The 19,721-nt window shown below is 37.7% G+C and overlaps 1 protein-coding gene and 1 pseudogene across 21 annotated transcripts in view; both read right to left on the reverse strand.

Annotated features, from left to right (window-relative positions):
• The window catches only part of NRXN1 (neurexin 1), a 1,149,661-nt gene that overhangs the window by 52,596 nt on the left and 1,077,344 nt on the right, over window positions 1-19,721 (reverse strand). The gene's annotated exons all lie outside the window — the stretch shown is intronic.
• Window positions 8,607-9,480, reverse strand: LOC143660810 (N-alpha-acetyltransferase 11-like; annotated as a pseudogene).

Here is a 19,721-nt window from a genome sequence, read left to right on the forward strand (position 1 = left end):
AGTGCCTAATGTCTGATCAAGTGAATTCAAATGATGGTGAAAGTTTGAGCCACAAATGGAAATGTGTTGTAACAATCAGACGATTTTGGCAAGAAAATATAGAAAGTCTCTTATACACTAAGAACATTTTTGCTTTTCCATGGTTGTTACTGAGTTTGGATTCAGAGTGTCCTGAATCTGTTACGAGACTGAAGACACAGCCATGAGTTTATACAATGGATTTATAACTAGCTGTGACTCTCTCCAATTATTCTGAGCTGGTATTGCCTACCTACTCCACGAAATTGTGTTTGGCTCCATTCTCCAAGCTATAGCAAAGGAGGAGAGAAGCCTTCAGGAGAGTCACGTATCAGTAGTCAAACAAGTGTAAATAAGATAGCAGAAAGTAAAATCAATGTTTCTGGGTCAATATCGGTAACCCTAGTAGAAATCAAAGTCAAAGGCTAAATATACATAAGAATGTATACAGGCCAACTTGGTGTCACTATACTCTGCTGAATTGAGACACAGCTTATTGTTTACGTTTTATACTCTTGAGGTCTGACGCTAGTGGCATGACAAATTTTTCTATCTACAGGTATTTGAGGACATAATGCGTAAAGCATAGAGAAATAACGAGGCTGGGAATAGGGGGAACAGCAAGCTAAAGAGAGAAGACTAAGAAGATGTACCACGCGGTGCAAGTATAGCTAAACATTCCCAAACACTGTGTACCTATGGATTTTGCTACTGCTCCTAATGCTGGAATTGAGAGCACTAATTTTGACAGGGTGAAATCTTGTTTCAAATGAGTCATTTTCCAAATGGGCAGAGTGAAAGCTTAGTTCCTGGAACATTCGCTGTCAATATAGACAATGGCTGAAAGCTCTTCTGCTATAGATGTGTTGGCTACATCCTTGTTTGTAAACTAAAAAGTGTATGATAAGAGGACTTTTCCCATCAGTTAGCATACTGTTTACTACATTCATCATATAGTTAACTGATTGCGCTTGTAGTTTACAAATGCTCACAGATGCTGTGGGATGAGCACATTTCATAAATTAAAGGAACATATAGAAGATACACAGTAACATTTCATCATAACTACACAAAGCATCCTTAATAGGCAATGCTATATCATTAATTATTTTGAAAATATATAAGCATTTCCCTGGTAAATGCCTTGTTAAGAAATTTGTTTGGCTGTAGAGCCAAAAGGTTATTGCAACCAGACATTTAATACCAATTTCAAGGCACTTCCAGTTTCATTCCACTTTGCCTGTCAGGAGAATGTGGCTCTTAACCTCTTAGGCTCCCTTGACTGTGTAAAGTCAATGAAAATATTTATTCTTTATCACTGGTTATCTTGCTTATTGAACACCAGTCACCCCTTCAGAATTAAGTATCTGTCCAAAGTTGTGTCTGAATTTATCAAAAATGTTGGAGGGAATTTTCTGAGAAGAGCATTTTGCTGTTAGTGGATTCTTTCCATTAATGTCTAAGACAGAGTGTAGAGGAAAAGGACTACAGAAATAATAGGAAATTATCTTAATTCTTTGATTCTTGGAAAATTAGTATAAGTGATCTGAGCAAATTATCTTGAATTTACTACAAGGTACCAAAGATAAATGTTTTCATCTTTTTGTCTAAGTTGTTATTCCATGACAAGCCAAGGATCAAAAGATGAGTTAAAATAGCAGAGACATGCACCATGACAAAATTCTTCTGGAGAATTAGAATGCTCTAATACACAAAGGCCACCAATCAAAATGATTGACAAGTGAGCTTGTGGGCAGCTCATGGACCAAAGGATGTACATTTAAAATGTTTTCATTTGTAGTTTACTGGTATGTGTTGGCCAAATGATTTTGGTCAAATTAATTTGGATTTAGGACTAGAAATTTGTCTAAGTTGATCTTCGATTTTGAAAGAATAATTAAAATTAAAGAATTCAGAACTAAATGGATTTTCATATTCTCCCAGCTCCATGACCTTTCTGGGCAAGCCTATGCCCAGATCTCTGGGCACTTGGGTGACAGAAGGCTTGGAAAGTGTTGCTGAGATTAATTACATTTCAGAATTTGAACTGGACATAGGTTAAGAATTTATTTAAACTCTTAAAAAAATTTAAAAAAACATTCTAGAAACGAAAATCCAGTTAAAAGCCAGAAATTAAAAAATAATTTAGTGAGCATTGGGTTCTTAATATTTTTAGAATTGAAAGCTAACCTGATTAGGGATGCTTGAACCGTATAAAGTCTGACAAACAATACATTTAGTAGTTATTGCTATATTTATACTTAGAAACTGCTAACTCAAATATTATAATAGCTTAATTTTAATATTGCTTATACCTTTTCCTGAACATGACAAAGAGAACAAAGTTACAAACAATTCCAAATAGGCAGCACATTATTCACAATCTAGTAAAGTGGCTTCTATTCATGGATTTAGTTCCCTATTCTATATGGCAAGGGCTCCCTAACAAAAATAGCTGTCTCAACAGCTTTGACATGCTGTCTCATATTTAAAGAAGATGCAACCAGAAGCTCCCATGATAAGAGAGGCCAGGTTTCCTTCACTACTAAACACACTCCTCCCCCACTCCACACGCCCCCCCACACCTTTTCTGATATGCTTTCCCCTCAGCACTCCATCTGCTCTACCTCCACCTATTGTCTCCACTCACTGCCGAGCATGCCAAGTCCATCTGGCTGAACTCTTGCTTCTGCTAGCTGTAATTCCTGTGGGCCTGGGAAATGTTAGAATGCCAAGACATTTTTGCTCTTCACTGTAATAAGGACTAGCTAGAAGGGTATCAACACTTCCTGAAGAAATTCACACACACATGAACATGTACATGATCTCTCTAATACACAAACAGCATCTAGAATCCTCTCCTAGGCTAAAATCAAAAGATATTTCTAATTCTTTCACCTGGGATGCATTTTTAAAAACTGAAATCTTATTGTCTACCTTTGAAATAAGCAAGTCAACCCAGTTTCACAAATATATACACTTTCATTATCCCAAGCATGCAATTTTTTTTTTCAGTAAGCAGAATTAATTAGTGTAAATAAATGCTACCAAAACCTTATCATCATCAAATATCTCCATTAGTTAATCCGGTTTAATCACTGATCATTAATACATTTTCTGTTTGTACTGAACATGCATTTAATTTATACATTTCACTTCTACAAATTCTCAACGAACATCCAACTCTGCCGCAAAAGCATGCATGGTCAGAATCAAATGATTAGGCAAAATTATCACCAAGTCATTAACAACAATAAAGCAGTCTGCAAGTATTGAAAGCAGTTTTTATTCATGCTTTTACTTGAACCAACTTAATACATATATACATATACATATATATATATACACACACACAGAATTTTTGGTTGTCTTTGCCACAAGCATGCTGAAAAACCTCTGAAGCTCCCAAAAGCAGCAAACAAAACTAGAAGCAACCATGCTCAGGGTTTAAGGACATTAAAAAGAAAAGTCTTTCTATGTTTCATACAGAGCGTGCATAAATTTGACATGCAATCTCCAAAAAGAAATATCTTAATATAGATCTTAAAATTAGTTGATCCGAATAAGTTTATGCTAATTTTCATTATTATCGTTCTTAGTCTTCTGGTATCTTAAACCCTGCATGCTGCAGATCTAAGCTGTGCTCAGCACCGGCTGTGATAGAAGAAGCTACCTGCGAGTTTTCACAGTGCCATCTCATATCCATGTCTGTCTGGCTACCCTGCGTGCTTAGAGCTTTTTTCTTAATTCTTAATGGAAATCCTAGGAAATTTAGTCCATCCTCTGAAATCAATACTGGTGACAGGAGAGCTCCCTGACTCAGTGGGAGATCAAGATGATAAATTGCCTGCGCATCAGCCTGGCCTATCAGTGCCCTGCACACAGACGGGCGAGAAAAGACACAGAAAAGCCTCTATCAGTCACGTGTCACGGAGGAGCCAATGGCTTACGCGCTACCGCAGGAAGAGATGCTGCAGTTCCGTCTGCAGTTGACAAGGCTGTTGGTACACAGCCCTGCCCGCGCCCTGCTCAAAAAGTCTTAGGCAGTAGTTGTGGTTGAATTTGCTCAGCAGCTGAGACTGCACAGGAACGGACCGCTCTCTGTACCCCCAACCCAAATAAATACCTGTTCTCATTCAAAGGGAATTTTCTCTGTAGTGCTTTCTAATCCAATGTGATCTCTAAACAGAAGGGAAACTATTTTTTTAACATCTCCAGCTCTTAAACTCTTATGTGCTCCCCTTCAGATGATTATCGTGTTTTCGCCTAATATTAAATTAGAAGCCTTAAACTGTGCAATTAGCATGCATCCCTCCTAACAGAATTGCCTCAAAGCCTTATAATTGTAATTATAATTTTATTTCCAAGTTAATGAATGACATTTTTTTTTGAGGCCACACTTATAATGAGTATTTTTATGGCATGATTTTGTAAAGGCAATTATGCAACATTAAGAAATGCATTATTAAGCTCTTTTGCCAATTAGAACTGTTCTCTTTAAATATGATTTAAATTCCAATAAATATGCCATTTTATCTATCGTTAAAAATAAAAACAAACATCAAAGGATGCATATCTGCTTCCCAAATCTCAAAGAATAAATGTATAATACAGTGATGGAAATATGTACTTATTTTTTGCCTTCCTTCTGAAAAATTACAATAATCCTTTAGTAAGCAGATGATACACATCTGGAATACCATATGGAAACCTATCCCCAAATACATTTGCTTCCATTGATCAAATGGTAATAATAGATATCTTGGACAGTTCTTCAAGGTAACTGAAATGATCACATCCAATTTGACAGTGAAGGTTATAAATAATGAGACCCAGGTGTTTCAAATGATCCTATTATAGAAATTTAAAGCACACACACACACACACACACACACACACACACACACACAACAGAAGAAGCACTGAATGATCTTCAGAAATAAATTTTATAGCAGAAAGTTTCCCTGAACCACTTCTCTTCATTGTTTTTCATCACCCAATTTCAATGATATCGTGTATTTTCAAGGTCTAACTCCTTTTCATATGGCACTTAGTTAAAATGATTCTCAGATAAATATTGATTGGTATGGCATCATAAGTCAATTGCCACTGAGATTTACAATGCTGAAATCCCAAAGCTCATTTTGATCTGGCAACTATCTTTTTAAAAACAGATTCCTGAAAGGGTTTTTTTGCAAATATATTTCCTCCCTCTCTTTTATTCAATATTGACTATCAATATATTATAAAGGATTTTCAGGTTCTTTAAAATATATTTTGTTTTGTGCTCATTCTATCCATTTGGTCTATTTGTTGAATAATAGCAATCCTCAACATTCAAATTTAATTCTTTTAAAAGAAAAGATTAAGGCTCACATTGTTTCCCATCAAAAAGAAAATAGTAATAATAATGCCTCCATGTATCCATGTTTATTGTGATACAGTAATAACCAAAACCTACAAACCATCTAATTATTCATCAATAATCAACCGATCAGATATATTATAGAACAGACTTATAGTTCAAATATTCTGCAGGTACGAAAAATAGTGTGGTAAATTCATATGTGCTTATAAGAGAAGAGCTCTAAGATGCATTGTTATTTAAACAAAAATAAAGGTACAATATTTAAATTCTGTAAATTCTATACTCACAAACATACACACACACAAAAGTATGCATACATATGCAGAGAAAATTTCTATAAGGACATAAAAATAGTTAACCACAGTGAGGAGGGGCACTGAGTTCAAAAGTGGGATAGAGGCATAGATTTTTAGGTATCATTTTGTGCAGTTTTCCATCAGTGCTGTGTATTATTTTTCAAATTAAAAATTAATCCACTCATTAAGTGATCAGTTAGTTCATTTAGAAGAACATGGCTATAGATGTCTAGAGAAGAAAAGAAAAGAGACAGAAGGATGGTGGCCTGCTATTTTTCATGCCAAGGAAATATGGTAGGTTTGGCTAAGAAGGGGGCTGCTGGTCACAGGTCCCGCAGTCTTAGCTGAAGACTTCCACAACCCACATCTCTCCAAGTATGAGAAGATTTCTAGCTATCTATTTGGCTTTTCTGCTACTGCAGGAGAATTTTGTCAAAGTTCCTTTCTCTCTGAATGTAAGTAACAATACACCCTTACATGTATGTGTTAAGAGCTTTACAATTTAGAGTGAAGATCCATCTAAATTACCTCTGATTCTCAGAGGTAGCAATGGGAAGAGCTGAGAAGTAAATAGTTTGACCAATTATCTGGAGTTGGGCAAATTAACCCCTCCCAAGCCTTGGTTTTTCTCTGCTGGATGTAATTAGTAACAAGTGGCAGAATTAAACCTGACAACTCTAGGATATCATTTATGGTTGCTTCCCAGGCAAGATAATATGCATGTTTTCACTAATAGTAGTGTGGGGCTGAAGACAAAATAAATCCTTCTGGTGTTTCCTATCCAACATAAGCTTAGTTCTTCCGAATCTGGAACCTGGTTTATAGATTATAGTTTTTACGCTTTCTTGTTGTTGTTGTTGTTGGCTGTTGGGGGTGGGATGTGATGTCAGATTCTACTAGCTTTTAAGGATATAAACTTCAAAATTAATCCAATCAAGGGCTAATTAGTTTCATTGTTAAAGGTTTTTTTTTTTTTTTTTTTTTTTTTTTGCTTTCAAAAAAGTACTGCAAATCAGTAGTTTGGAGGTAGAGGGGTGGGCGGTATCTTCGGCTTCATGGGAACATTTGGCAATGCCTGGAGACATTCTTAGTTGTCATAAGTGAGTAGGTGATACTGGCATCCAGTTTGTAGATGCCAGGAATGCTGTGAATCAGCCTACAGTGCACAGGGCAGCCCCACAGAACAAACAATCATCTGGCCCAAAACATCAATAGTGCCGACATGGCGACAACTTCCTCTAAATACTAAGCTTTTCTACACTAGCTACAAACAGATGTGTTCATTATTATTATTATTTTATTCTTTTATGCGGAATTGTGTCAAGGAAGTAAATCTAGATGGAGAAGAGAACAGGACTAAGGACCCAAACTTGGGGTACTCCTAAGTTAAGCCAGGGAGAAGAGGAAGAAACAGCAATTGAAGCTGAGGAGATCGGAAGAAAGCTCCAAGTCTGATCTGCACACCAATGTTTTTAAAGAGGGTGTTAGAAAGGAAATGGGACAATTTGGTCAAACACTTCTGATAAGTCCAGTAACCAGTTCTCCAAAGATTTTTAAAAATGTAAACAAAGAGTCTGTGAAAATAATTTCATTGAAATTAATAATGTAATAGTCGTGACGGACTTGAGATCATTACTTCTCCCCATGATATTTACATTTAAAAACAAAGGTGGGTGTTGCTAGTTCTTCTAAACCGATGCAAATGTACTAAGAAACGATGATCATGCATCTATGTGATGATGTTAAGAATCACTGATTGCATATGTAGAATGGTATGATTTCTAAATGTTGGGTTAATTTCTTTTTTTCCATTAATTAATAATTTAAAAAAAAGAAACATTAAAAAAAAAACAACAAAGGTGGCTAGAAAAGGCATTTACAGGGATCATAAAAAGCTACTTGAAGGATCACAGAAGTGCTACTTGAGGGTATACAAAAGGCTTCTGAGTCCCTCAAGTTATATTTCTCAGGCTATTTATGGATTTTTTTTAGCCCACAAGGCCAAGCACTAAACAAGAAAGGGAACAAATCCTATTTTGGACAACCTCACGGCATAGTCTGCCGAGGCAGAGGGCCACCATCTTCTAGAAGCTGTGGCTGCAGTTCTTGTGCTCAGGCCGCCACCCAGTCTTTCTATCCATAGATACGATTTCTGGGAGCAGAGGTCTTAGGACCGCTTCCCACTCTTCCTCTCCGTGACTTTGGCCACACTAACCTCCACCCCCTGCCAAGTCTCTGGCATGCAGGGTCAGTGCAGCTGGGCTCAGACACAGAGCCCAACTTCTACTCTAGGTCATCAGAGAAGCTTCAAGCCAAGATAATGCTCCTGTTGACAGGGAAGCATTGCAGGAAAGCAGCCATAAGAGAAAGAGTGCCATGAAAAGGAGAGAGAGATTAAAAAAAAAAAGAAAAGTGATAGAAATAATCCTGTATTGTGTGGTGGGCTGCATGGTATAATTCCATAAAAACCAGATTAATTTTTACAACTTTAAGAGGTTTTATAGCTCACATAGTTCAATTCCTTCACTGTTTAGATGATGGATTATGATGCAGAGAGGTTAAACAGATTGTTTCAAATTAAGCGACAGTGACTTTTTTTCTCCCATTTTATCCAATGGGTGAAAAATGGCAAATTTCAAGATGCTTTCAAAACACCCTACTTATCAACCAGAGTAAGACTTAGAGGAAGGGAAAAAGTTGATGTCAAATAAGAAAGAGAAAAGGCCCCAACTCCCCCTCCCTGCACGACGGCTGCTGGGTTAAGGCATTGAAAACTTTTTTTTTTTTATATAATTAGAGATTCCAATTAATTATTGATTTTGTTCTTTTCTTAAAATCTCCAAGTTCTGACTGCATAGTAGCAATTCATATTCGCTACTTTCTCCTACTGGGAGGGGAAAGAAATGATCTCAAGAAAGGGAGGATAGGACAGATAGGGAGCTCCCAGAAAAAGAAAGAAGAAATAGAATACTTCTACCAGAAGAGAGGATCAAGGTGGAAACAGGTTGCAAGGCTGATTCGGTGGTTCTGACTATGCCCTGCAGGTGAAAACCCAGATATATAATGGCAAAAGCTGAAAGCAGAAGAGCTTCAGGAATTTGTCCTGCTTCTTGTTTGGCATCCTCGGATACCCACACCCAACACTGGACCCCCATAACAGTAGTCCCAGACACTGGGTTCTCTCCGTGTTGCTGTCACTCCCACTCTCAGCACCATCCAGGCTCCTCACCTCCTGACATGCCTCTTCAGAACCCAGAGCTGTGCTGCACTGGGTCTCCATCTCTTCCTTCCTGGATTCACATACTCATCCTTCTTTTTCAGGTCTAGCTGTTGCCTCAGCTCATCTGCAATAGCTGAGCAACCCCTCATAGTATCAGAATCTTCCTCATCTGAAGAGTATTTGGGTTCCACCTCACTAACCTTGAAAGTTGAGTGTTAGAATAGAGGTGCAATGGTAACTCCACCTGATATGCAAGACAAGGATGTGGAGCTGAAGTTCTCTATTATGGCCAAGGGATCTTAGTCCATCAGCTTCTGGGCCAGTTTGAGGCGCCAGTGTGAATGCTTCATGGCCAGGGAGGTAATATGTCCTTGGGGGACATATCATCTAGTCCTCTACCCTTTTGGCCAGGACATACTCCATGATCTCCCAGTCATCTTCTTCAGTGCTGTAGGCGAGCTAGAGCAGGCAAGGCCATGGTAGAAATAGTATTTCATCTGGCAGTTCTTGGGAAGTCAAAGGAGGTTGCAGTGTTGCATGTTCATCAGGTTGCCTGACCGAGCATAGCAGATGTTCATGATGGTGGCAGGGAAGGCACTGGAGTCACTCCCTATCTTCAGCCTCGGAGGCTGAGCCCAGGCTAGCCTACACTACAGGTCCTAGAGGGCCTGGATGGCATGGTGGTCCCGTGGCAGGAAGAACAAGGAACTGAAAACATCTGCTGTCTGGGAGAGAGAATATGGTGCTCCAAAAATAATCCAACAGAAATTTGTATGGTCTCAATTGCAAAAGGAGAAGCGTTAAGCCTCCTATTTTCAGAAGTTTTGAATGGCTACTAATTTTTTTACTTTTTAAAAATAATGATAGCACTAATTTGAGGTCATGGGATACCATTAAAATGTTAACTTCAGATCTAGTGTTTGCAAGTAAGGATTGGAGGTAGGAAGTGTGTTAATGTCTATTTAAGTAAAACACTACATATTCTAAATCTTATGGCTTGTTTTACACTATTCTATTCCTGTCAGGTCTCTTCTTTATATTAGTTATTTCTGTAAATTGATATACTTTTTAAAAATCAAAAAACCTATTGAGTCTTTTAATCCTTTCAATATCATTGTTCCCCCCAATTTTTATACTAATGTTAAAAAGGAGTTGACACTCAGAAGAGTTAAATAACACCTGTAGCAATGAAGCTAGAAAGTGAAAGTCTACAGACTACACATCAAATCTTCATTTCAAGTCAAAACCACCACTGCTGTGTTAGAATAGTGGTTCTCAAAGTTTACTATGAATAAGACCCAACAGGGGAGCTTGTTAAATAGACAGAGCTCTGGGTTCCTGCCTATACACTGATTTTCTCTCTTTCTTAGATGAATTCCAAAAATCTGTACTGCTAATAAGCATCCCAGCTCATTCTTATCCATGCTTTCTGAGAACCACAGGATCATCTTGTAGTTTAAAATTCAGAATCCTTTTTTAGGAAAAGCCATAGCAACAGGATTTCTAATGACTAGAAGTAGGAAGTTATTTTTTATTAAAAAGTAAAGAAAAGAAAAAAAAGTGATAGGAGTGTTCACCAGAAGAGAAACTAGAACAGAGAACATCATAGCAGAAAAAGAAAAATGCATGTTTCTCAAATTGGATTTTACAAAGTACATAATATTTTAGTTGAAAATATTTTTGAGAAAGGAAGATTAATGTGCAAAGAAGAAATATGAAATAGCAGCATTTATAAAAACCCAGCGGCCCTCTTGTATCCACAGACAGACACACACTTGGCTGAATTGGTCTCTTATTTATCTGCTGTGATTAGAAACATGAATGTGCAAATATCTCGGCAGGGCCATTGGGCATATTCTAAGAATTCATTCGTACTGAGAGGGATTTTCTTAAGATGGTTCTCTAGTCCTCTAGAGGGAGGTAAGCTTTCCTTTACAAGATCACAACCCCCTGAAATCATATGAAAGCTGCATCAATTGCTTAAGACAATAAATCTACCCAGAAAGAAATCCCCAATCCATTTCATGTGCCACAATGACTCATGAAGATGAAGCAAGAGTGCAGTAAACAGACATCCTTTGGTTATTTTTTCCTGCCAGCTGGTTTCCACGTTGGCCAAGGTAGAGTGAAAGGGTATGGGTGCTAAAATATGCTCTTTTCAGTAATTTCTTTAGGATTTCTACTGCCAGACCCTACCTCATTTTGTTTAAACATTTTCTTAGCTTTTGACTATATTACATATTTCTCTTACTTCAACATAAGGATGACTAGAGGCTCATTCTGATCCAACCTCAAGACTTGAGGAGTATTCCAGCTTCCCTGCTTCTAAAACAAATACCATATAATGGTTTGACTTACACAATGGGGATGTATTGGGTCATGGGTTTGAAGCTAGAATAGTCAAGTCTAACACTGAGACATCAGCAAGACTGCCAGGGATCCTTGGTTCCTTACTTTTTATGTCAAGTGGCAATGCACACAGAGACATGCTCTCCTGTCTCTTTCTGGTTCTGCTGACTTCCTGCTTCTTCCTGTGGCTCTTTCTCTGTGTTTCTGTGCTTTACTCTGCTTATAAAGGACTCCAGCAATCTTAATTAAACCCCAAACTGATTCAGTTGTGCCGCACCCTAACTGAAGTAATATCTTCACAAGATCCTATTTACAATGGGTCCACATTCACCAGGATGCAGGCTGAGGCCAAGAACATTTACAAACTGGGGTACACAATTCAATCCGCCACGAGGGACAAACTTAATAAGGAGCTGAGTCTATCAAGATATTGCAAGTAGGTTAACGCCTTCTACCAAACATAATTCCATGACTGAATATATTCTCTCTGTCTCTTTTTTTTTAATCGGTGCATGGTCTGGGAATCGAACCCAGGTCTCCTGCATGAAAGGCAAGCATTCTACCATGAGCCACCTGTGCACCCCTGAATACATTCTTGATGATGGTTTATGAAAAGCATTAATCAAAAAAGCCAAAGCCAATGGTTAGGTCCATTAGAAACAGGGAAAACAGGGAATGGAGGAAGGGAAGAACGAGGGAGGAAAAGAAGGAAAGTTAAAAAGAACACAAACCATACATGTAGCTGAGACAGTATGTAATATTTTTGCTAGATAGCTGAGTTCAATTTGTCAGATGTTATCAAATGTGAGTCCCCTCCTTTCCCACTCTCTCATGATGATGGACCACATAATCAAATTAAACAACACAATGACCTGGAAAAGATAGCTACATAGAAGGTTACAGATGACTCTATAATTCCATGTGCAAACACAAGCATATGCACATACAGAACCCATATCTTAACTTACCAGGAGTGAATGTTGTCAATTACTAACATTGTAAAACCTGAGCTGAAAAAAGAGACTCAGCTTGGAGTGAATACAACATTATAAGAAAACCAGTGAAACAAAGCAAAATTATAAGTACAACAGTGAAAAGAAGTTTCCAAATGGTCACTCCTATAAATATAACCTTCTGTGGTGGTTTGAAGCTGTATGTGTGCCTCAAAAAGCCTGTTTTTTAAATTTAATCCTTTCAGGTAGGTCTAAACACATTGTAAGTAGGACTTTTTGATGAGGTTACATCAGTTAAGGTGCGACCTACCTGATCAGGAGGGCTCTTAATCCTATTACTGGAATCCTTTATAAGCAGAGTGAAATTCAGGGAGAAATCCATGGAAGCAAGAAGCTTAAATCAACAGAATACAGAAGAGAAGGGAGAAACTGGCAGATGCCATCATGTGCCTTGCCATGTGACAGAAGAGCCAAGGATCACCAGCAGCCAGATCCAGAACTCCAGTCTTTGATAAGAAAGCATTGCCTTGATGAAGTCTTAATTCGGACTTTCTTTTAGCCTCAAAACCATACACTAATAAATTCCCATTGTTTAAGCCAAACATGTCATGGTATTTGCTTAAGAATCCTAGGAAACTAAAACAGATTCTGCTATCAGAAGAGTAGAGTACTGCCATTGCAAATTCCAAAAATGTGGAAATGGCTTTGGAATTGAGTAATGGGTAGAGACTGGAAGAACCATGAGGCACTTGGTAGAAGAGATCTAGATTGCTTTGAAGAGACTGTTGGTAGAAATATGGATGCTAAAAGTACTTCCAATGAGGCTGTGGATGCTAAAGGTACTTCCAATGAGACTTTAGAAAGAAATGATAAATATGATATTGGAAACTGGAAGAAAGGTGATCCTTATGTTAAAGTGGTGGAGAACTTGGAGAAATTGAGTTCTGATGTCAGATGGAAGGCAGGACTTGAGAGTGATGAACTTGGATATCTAGTTCAGGTGATTTCCAACCTAAGTGTGAAAATGCAACCTGTTTTCTCCTTACAGCTTATAGTAAAATGTGAGGGGAAAGGGATAAGCTGAGAACTGAATTTCTGGGTACAAAGAAACCAGAAACCAATGGATTGGAAAATTCTGAGCCTCTAGAAATGGAGTCCCCAGGGAATAGTGTTCCATATAAGGGTTTAACTGAACATGGAACCAGTCAGCCATTTCAGAGGAAGTCAGTATTGGAAATGCAGTTATGCAGGAGAAAGTTATGGAAGGCTCTATTTTCTGAGGGTTTGGACCCCCTGTGAACCACATGCAAGGCTGCCAAGCATTTTCACATAATTAGTAAAAACAGAACCATTGCCAGCCTGCACTAAAAGGGACAGAGAAGGGAAAAATTGAAGGAAAAATCACCTCAAGAGCAGAACCATGGAAGCTAAAGTCTGGACCAAAGACATCTCAGGCCAACAGAGTGGACCTAATCATGTGTGGGGAAAGGGTGGGTCTGCCTGAGCGGTTGGAGAAGGAGGCCTTATGACCCATTATTGAGGAAGATTGCTGCCAATCCAGTCTCAGAGATTGTGAAATCCACGCCCTGGGGATTTTGGAGAGTTTGGTAGCCATCCTGATGCTCTGAGGGATTTTGGAGAGTTTGGTAGCCATCCTGATGCTCTGAGAAAGTGGAGTGTGTGATGGAGACCTGACCTGATGATTGGAGAGGGTGGAGCCTTCACCCCAGTGTTTCAGGAGAGCATGGTGGCTGAGGAAGCACTTGGAAGGGGTGGGCTGCCAGTTTCAGGACCAGAGGATGAAATATTGTTCCATGGATGACTCTCAAACCTTGAAATCTAATGGAGTATGCCCTGCTGGGTTACAGAATTGTGTGAACCAGGGGCCCTTGTTTTCCTTTCAATTTCTCCCCATGGGAATGGGAATATTTATTGTATGCCTATTTTTCCATTGTATATAGAAAGTAGATATATTCTAGGTTTCACAGGTCCACGGAGGGGAATTGTGCCCCAGGACAGACCATACCCACAATCAATATTGATGAGACTTTGTACTAAGCATTTTTTTCTGAAATGACCTAAGGCTTTTGGGATGTTGTGATGGGATGTATGTATTTTGAATGTAGAAAGGACATGTCTTTTGGGGGTTCCAGAGGATGGAGTGTGTTGGTTTGAAGCTGTGTGTACCCCAGAAAAAGATGTTCTTAAATTTAATCCATTCATATGGGTGTGAACTCATAGAAAGTTAGGACCTTTTTATGTGGCTACTTCAGTAAAGGTGTGACGCATTTCAATCAGGATGGGTCTTAATCCTATTACTGAGGTCCTTTATAAACAGAGTAAAATTCAGACAGAGAGAGAGAGAGAAAGTCATAGAAGGCATGAGGTTGGAAACAGACAGAACCGGAAGAGAAAGGAGAGACCAGGAAATGCTGCTCTGTGCCTGGCCATGTGACAAAGGAGACAAGAGTTAGTAGTGGCCAGTCTCAGAATGACAATCTGCAGAGGAAAGGATGGCCATGATGACACCTTACTTTGAATTTCTTTTAGCCCCCAAAGCATAAGGTAATAAATTCCCATTTCAAGATATTTGCTTGAGCAGCCTAGGAAATTAAAACACATTCCATGAGAAAACTTCAGCAACAGATGTGCTTATTTCATGTGGGCTCAGTATTTTATAGCAATGATTCTTCACATTTTAAGGACTGGGGTGCTTGTTAAAACTGCAATTTTGCTGGCACCATTCTGACCTAATGGCAAGCTAATTTTAATTTCCAGGGATGAGGATGGTAAACTATGTTACACTATGTTTAACACATATTTCAGGTTATTCTTATACAGGTTCTTTGGCTCTTACTTTGAGAAACACACCCTCCTATGTTCACCCTCACCCCTAACCTACTTACTGTGACATCATCCTTGGATGTGACGGATTATCCAATTTCACTCCACAAGTATTTTCTGAGTGATTACAAAATATAAAACACAGTGCCTTTAATTTAGAGATATAGAAGATTGAAAAATCTAGAGAGAGATTAGTTAGGACAGGATGGATGGATCTGGATAAGATTTCCTAGAATAGAGTGGATTCAAGTTTTTTAAGTATATTGAAAATTGTAGAGCTAATTATTTTAGCAAAGGTACAAGCATACAAGTGCTTTTCTTTAAAATTTTAATAAATGAGTAAGAACAAAGGAATGTTAATATTGCAGGGTGTTGAAAATAGATGGTCATTCATATTTTAAAATTTCAACTTCTGTGTAGGGCTAAAGCAAGAAATGTTCATTTGGTAAAAAAAAAAAATTATATTTTGACTAATGCATTTCCTAATTTAACTTATATAGACGGTTTAATTGAAAACTATAAGTACATGGAACCTTGAATAGGGCATGAGATTTTGTAGGTTTGTCCAGGTTAGTGTGATACCCTGATAAATCCCAGAGTGATTTGAACAGTGAATAAAGAAGTATTTGCAAAGTCCCCTTGGGGCAATGTGGAGAAAGGGAAAATTCAACTTCCCCACTTGGAGAATTCCTGATATTCTCACAAGCAGTGGGGACAACCAAATCAATAGGTGGAGTCCTCAACCCTGGGGTTCATTCATACGAAAATTGTCTCCTCAAAGGATAGGCTAAGCCTACTTAAAATTAGGCCTAAGAGACACTCTCAGAGAACCTATTTTGTTGTTCAGATGTTGTGTTTCTCTCTCTCTTTCTCAGCCAACATGGAAAGCAAACTCACTGCCTTCCCCCTCTCTACCTGTGACCTGATTCCCAGGGGTGCAAACCTCCCTGGCAATGTGGGACAGAAATCCTAGAATGAGCTGGAACTCAGCATCAAGGGACTGAGAAAACCTTCTCGACCAAAAGGGGGAAGAGAGAAATGAGACAAAATTCAGAGGCTGAGAGATTTCAAATAGAGTCGAGAGGTTATCCTGGAGGTTATTCATATGCATTATCTGGATATCCCCTTTTTAGTTTTAGGTGTATTACAGTGTCTAGAGGGAAGTGCTTGGAACTGTAGAGCTGTGTTCCAGGAGCCATGTTTCTTGAAGATGATTGTATAATGATATAACTTTCTCAATGTGACCATATGACTGTGAAAACCTTGTGTCTGATGCTCCTTTTATCTATAGAATGGACAGATGAGTAAAAAGTATGGATAAAAAAATTAACAAATAATAGGGGGAAACAAATGTTAAAACAAATTGAGTAGACTGAAATACTAGTAAAAAAAATTTAGTATATAAATGACAAGCTCCGTATCTTTTCAACTAGAGACCCTAGCAAATACCACATATGAAATTGTCAATAAATATTATTTGTATTAATAAATGTTATGACTGTTATAATGTAAATCTAAGAGTTACAATAAAATCACTCACAATCCCAGCACCTTGATAAATCATTTTATTGTTGCTGTTGTTATTACTTTGATTTTCATTTCAGGTTCCTTTCAATTTCTTATTTGTTTACATATATGAACTCAAATAGTTGCAATAATAAAGATACAATTTTATTCTGTTTAATAATTTGATATGATGGCACATCCATTTTCCACCTTGCTTTATATTATTAATGATCACCCTAATAACAAAACTGATGTATTGCTATATTTCTATATTTCTTTTTTTGGATAATGGCCCCCATTTCTCTTTGTATTTCTGCTATTATAAATAACACCTTCCTCTCTGAATTTTTTTCATAAGATGAATTCCCCTTTCTGGGATTTCTGGGCTATTGACATAAGCATTTTTACAGATCTTGACACAATCTGCCAAACTACTTTTCAAAAGACTTGTTCTAATTTTCACATTGTCTCCAGCATGCTATGTTCTGTTACATCTTCATTGGTGCGAACATGCTGTCTTTTCTATGTGGGGATGCCCTTTTCCCAACTTTTTAAAAAATGCTGGTAAACTCCTACACGCAGTTTTGTACCAAACTCAAATGCTATTCTTTCATACAGTCTTCCTAAGCCCCTAGGAAGTTAGTCATTATTTCCATGTGTTCTCCCCAGTACTTTGGAATAAAACTATTTTAATCACTTATAAGACAGTTCTACATCTGCTGATATAGTTGTTTGTACTCTGCTTTTTATTCTTCCTAGATTATTAGTAAGTCAAGGCCTGAACCTCTGTCCACTTCATGTTTGGAACCTCAGCCTCTAGCATATATTAGATACTCAATACATGCTTGCTAAGTAAATGATGAGTGAATGAATGAGTAAGTGAGTGAACAAATAAACGACTAGATGTGTGAATATGATGCTCTAGAAGAAGCCTATTGTTCCATCTCTGTGAAAATTGCCCTCTTTCACCAACTCTATCAAAGGTCATCTAGTCCTAGGAACACAGACACAGGTCTGTTTTTTCACATTTATTTTTTTAATATTTTATAGGTCTACATTTTTATATTTCTACTGATCTGCTTTTGGACCCTGTTGGCACAATGATGCAGTCCACTGTGAATCAGCTCTGAGTCCTTAACATCATGACTTCTGGGGACATGGGAGCCAGAAAGTAACTCTTTCTAGTTACAAAGAAAGACACCTTTCTGAATTTAATAATGCTTCGATTACTGAACAGGATTAGATTAGATGGTGTGAATCTAACATAGAAAATGCCCACATTGGAAAGACTAAAAGCTAAAAAACAACCCATTGTAATGAACTATTTAATATGAGAATCAATAGTTACTTTTGCACTATATATCATTTTAATACACACTTTCATTTATCCTTACCAAAACCTGGTAAGGAATAAATACCGAGCAAGAATATCATAATTACAATTTGAAACATGAGAACTCTATAGCACAGAAATGTGGCTAGCAAATGGGAAATCAGGGCCAAAATTCAAGTATTTGAGTCACTTTTTAGCTCTCATTCTAGTAAAATCATTATGCCATGTTGAATTTTGTTAGTTATTTAACTGATTTTAAAAATCTACCAGTGATTAAAATATTTTGATAGCAATAGAAACATACATTTTTTTTTTGCAAAAGAATGCTTTTGAACAATTTGATATGAAATACAAATAATATCAGAGGACTTATGAAAATCAGTGGAGGGAGACTGTTTTCTCTCCTCCCTTATGGCTCCTGGTATTTTCCAGAGCTTACACCCAGAAAACCACTATTCATTCAGTCATCCATCTGTTCAACTACCACATATTATGGCCCAACTAGGTACAAAAATCTGTGGAAAATACAAGAAGACGTGAGGCAGTTTCCTTCACCAAGAAGAAATCGCACACACACGCACACACACACACATACACACACACCACATTTTATGATAAATACCAGGGAAGCTATATTACGTTGTAGGAATGCTCAAAGTTCAGAGAACAGGGATAACTTCTAGGCTCCTACACTGTAATGACCACTTAAGGAACACTGGGACCAAAGTGAGGGGATATGGATTTTTGTTTCACATTTTGTGACTTTGATTAAACCATTTAATCTGTGGTGTCATCTGCTGTGAAGTCAAGGGACCGTTTCAACTTCACCATTCCAAAGCTCGGAATATGTGATTGCAGTGAGAGCGTGAACAGTGAGTCAAGACAGGTCTTGGTTCAAGGTCTAAGACTGGGCCTCAGGAATTAGTTAACTCAATTTCTCCCAGCTTCTTCGTCTCTAAAACAAGCTTCATGGCAATACATACCTTTTGAGATTTTCATGAGGTATAGATGAGCCAATATATAACAGCAGAAAAACTGTAATATATTCAATGATCAATAAATGGTAGCAGTCATTATTAACTATTAATATGAAGTTGTACTTGGTACTTCAGAGACTATTTCAGTTCTCTGATTCTAGATAATTTATTTTTCCACATGGTTCATTCACTATGGAAGCAATGAGTGTCCTATATTTAATGAAGTCTAAAAGATAAGGCTTTATAAATACTGTTCTTAACAATTTTGTTCCATTCCGAAAGAGGTATATAATCATGCAAAGGCTGGGCAAGATATTAGGTATTATTTTGCAATGCACTAGATTTGACCTAGACTCAAAGGAAAACAGTAGGATTTATTTCAATTGACATTTGTTTGTGAATCCCAGTTAGATCCATCAAAAACACTGACGTCTCTAGTGTGCTCTGAGTTAGTCACTTCCATAAATGCTGTTTTAATTGCTTTAGAGAGTCTCAACTTCACTTCCACTGTGAAAAGCATGACTAATGGAGTTCACAAACATGACACACTCCCAGGTGTATTCCCAACACACAGGCTATAACCTCAGCCTTTCCCTTTCACTTAAGAAGGTATATTGGAATGCAAACTAGTGAGAGTGATGTTATCATAGGCATAATCTTGAGTCTACTCTACTTTTTATTGAAAACAAAACAAAACACAATCATGCACTTGTTTTGGAACTTAAACTATTAATAGTAATACATTACTTACAACACAATTCACATCTGATTGGGATGCACCAGTATGTAACAACATTATGATATAGAATCACCACATGACATGACACAAGGAAATGTGCTTGAATTGTGGAATCATC

The sequence above is a fragment of the Tamandua tetradactyla genome, chromosome 17, assembly GCF_023851605.1.
Source record: "Tamandua tetradactyla isolate mTamTet1 chromosome 17, mTamTet1.pri, whole genome shotgun sequence".
NCBI lineage: Eukaryota > Metazoa > Chordata > Mammalia > Pilosa > Myrmecophagidae > Tamandua > Tamandua tetradactyla.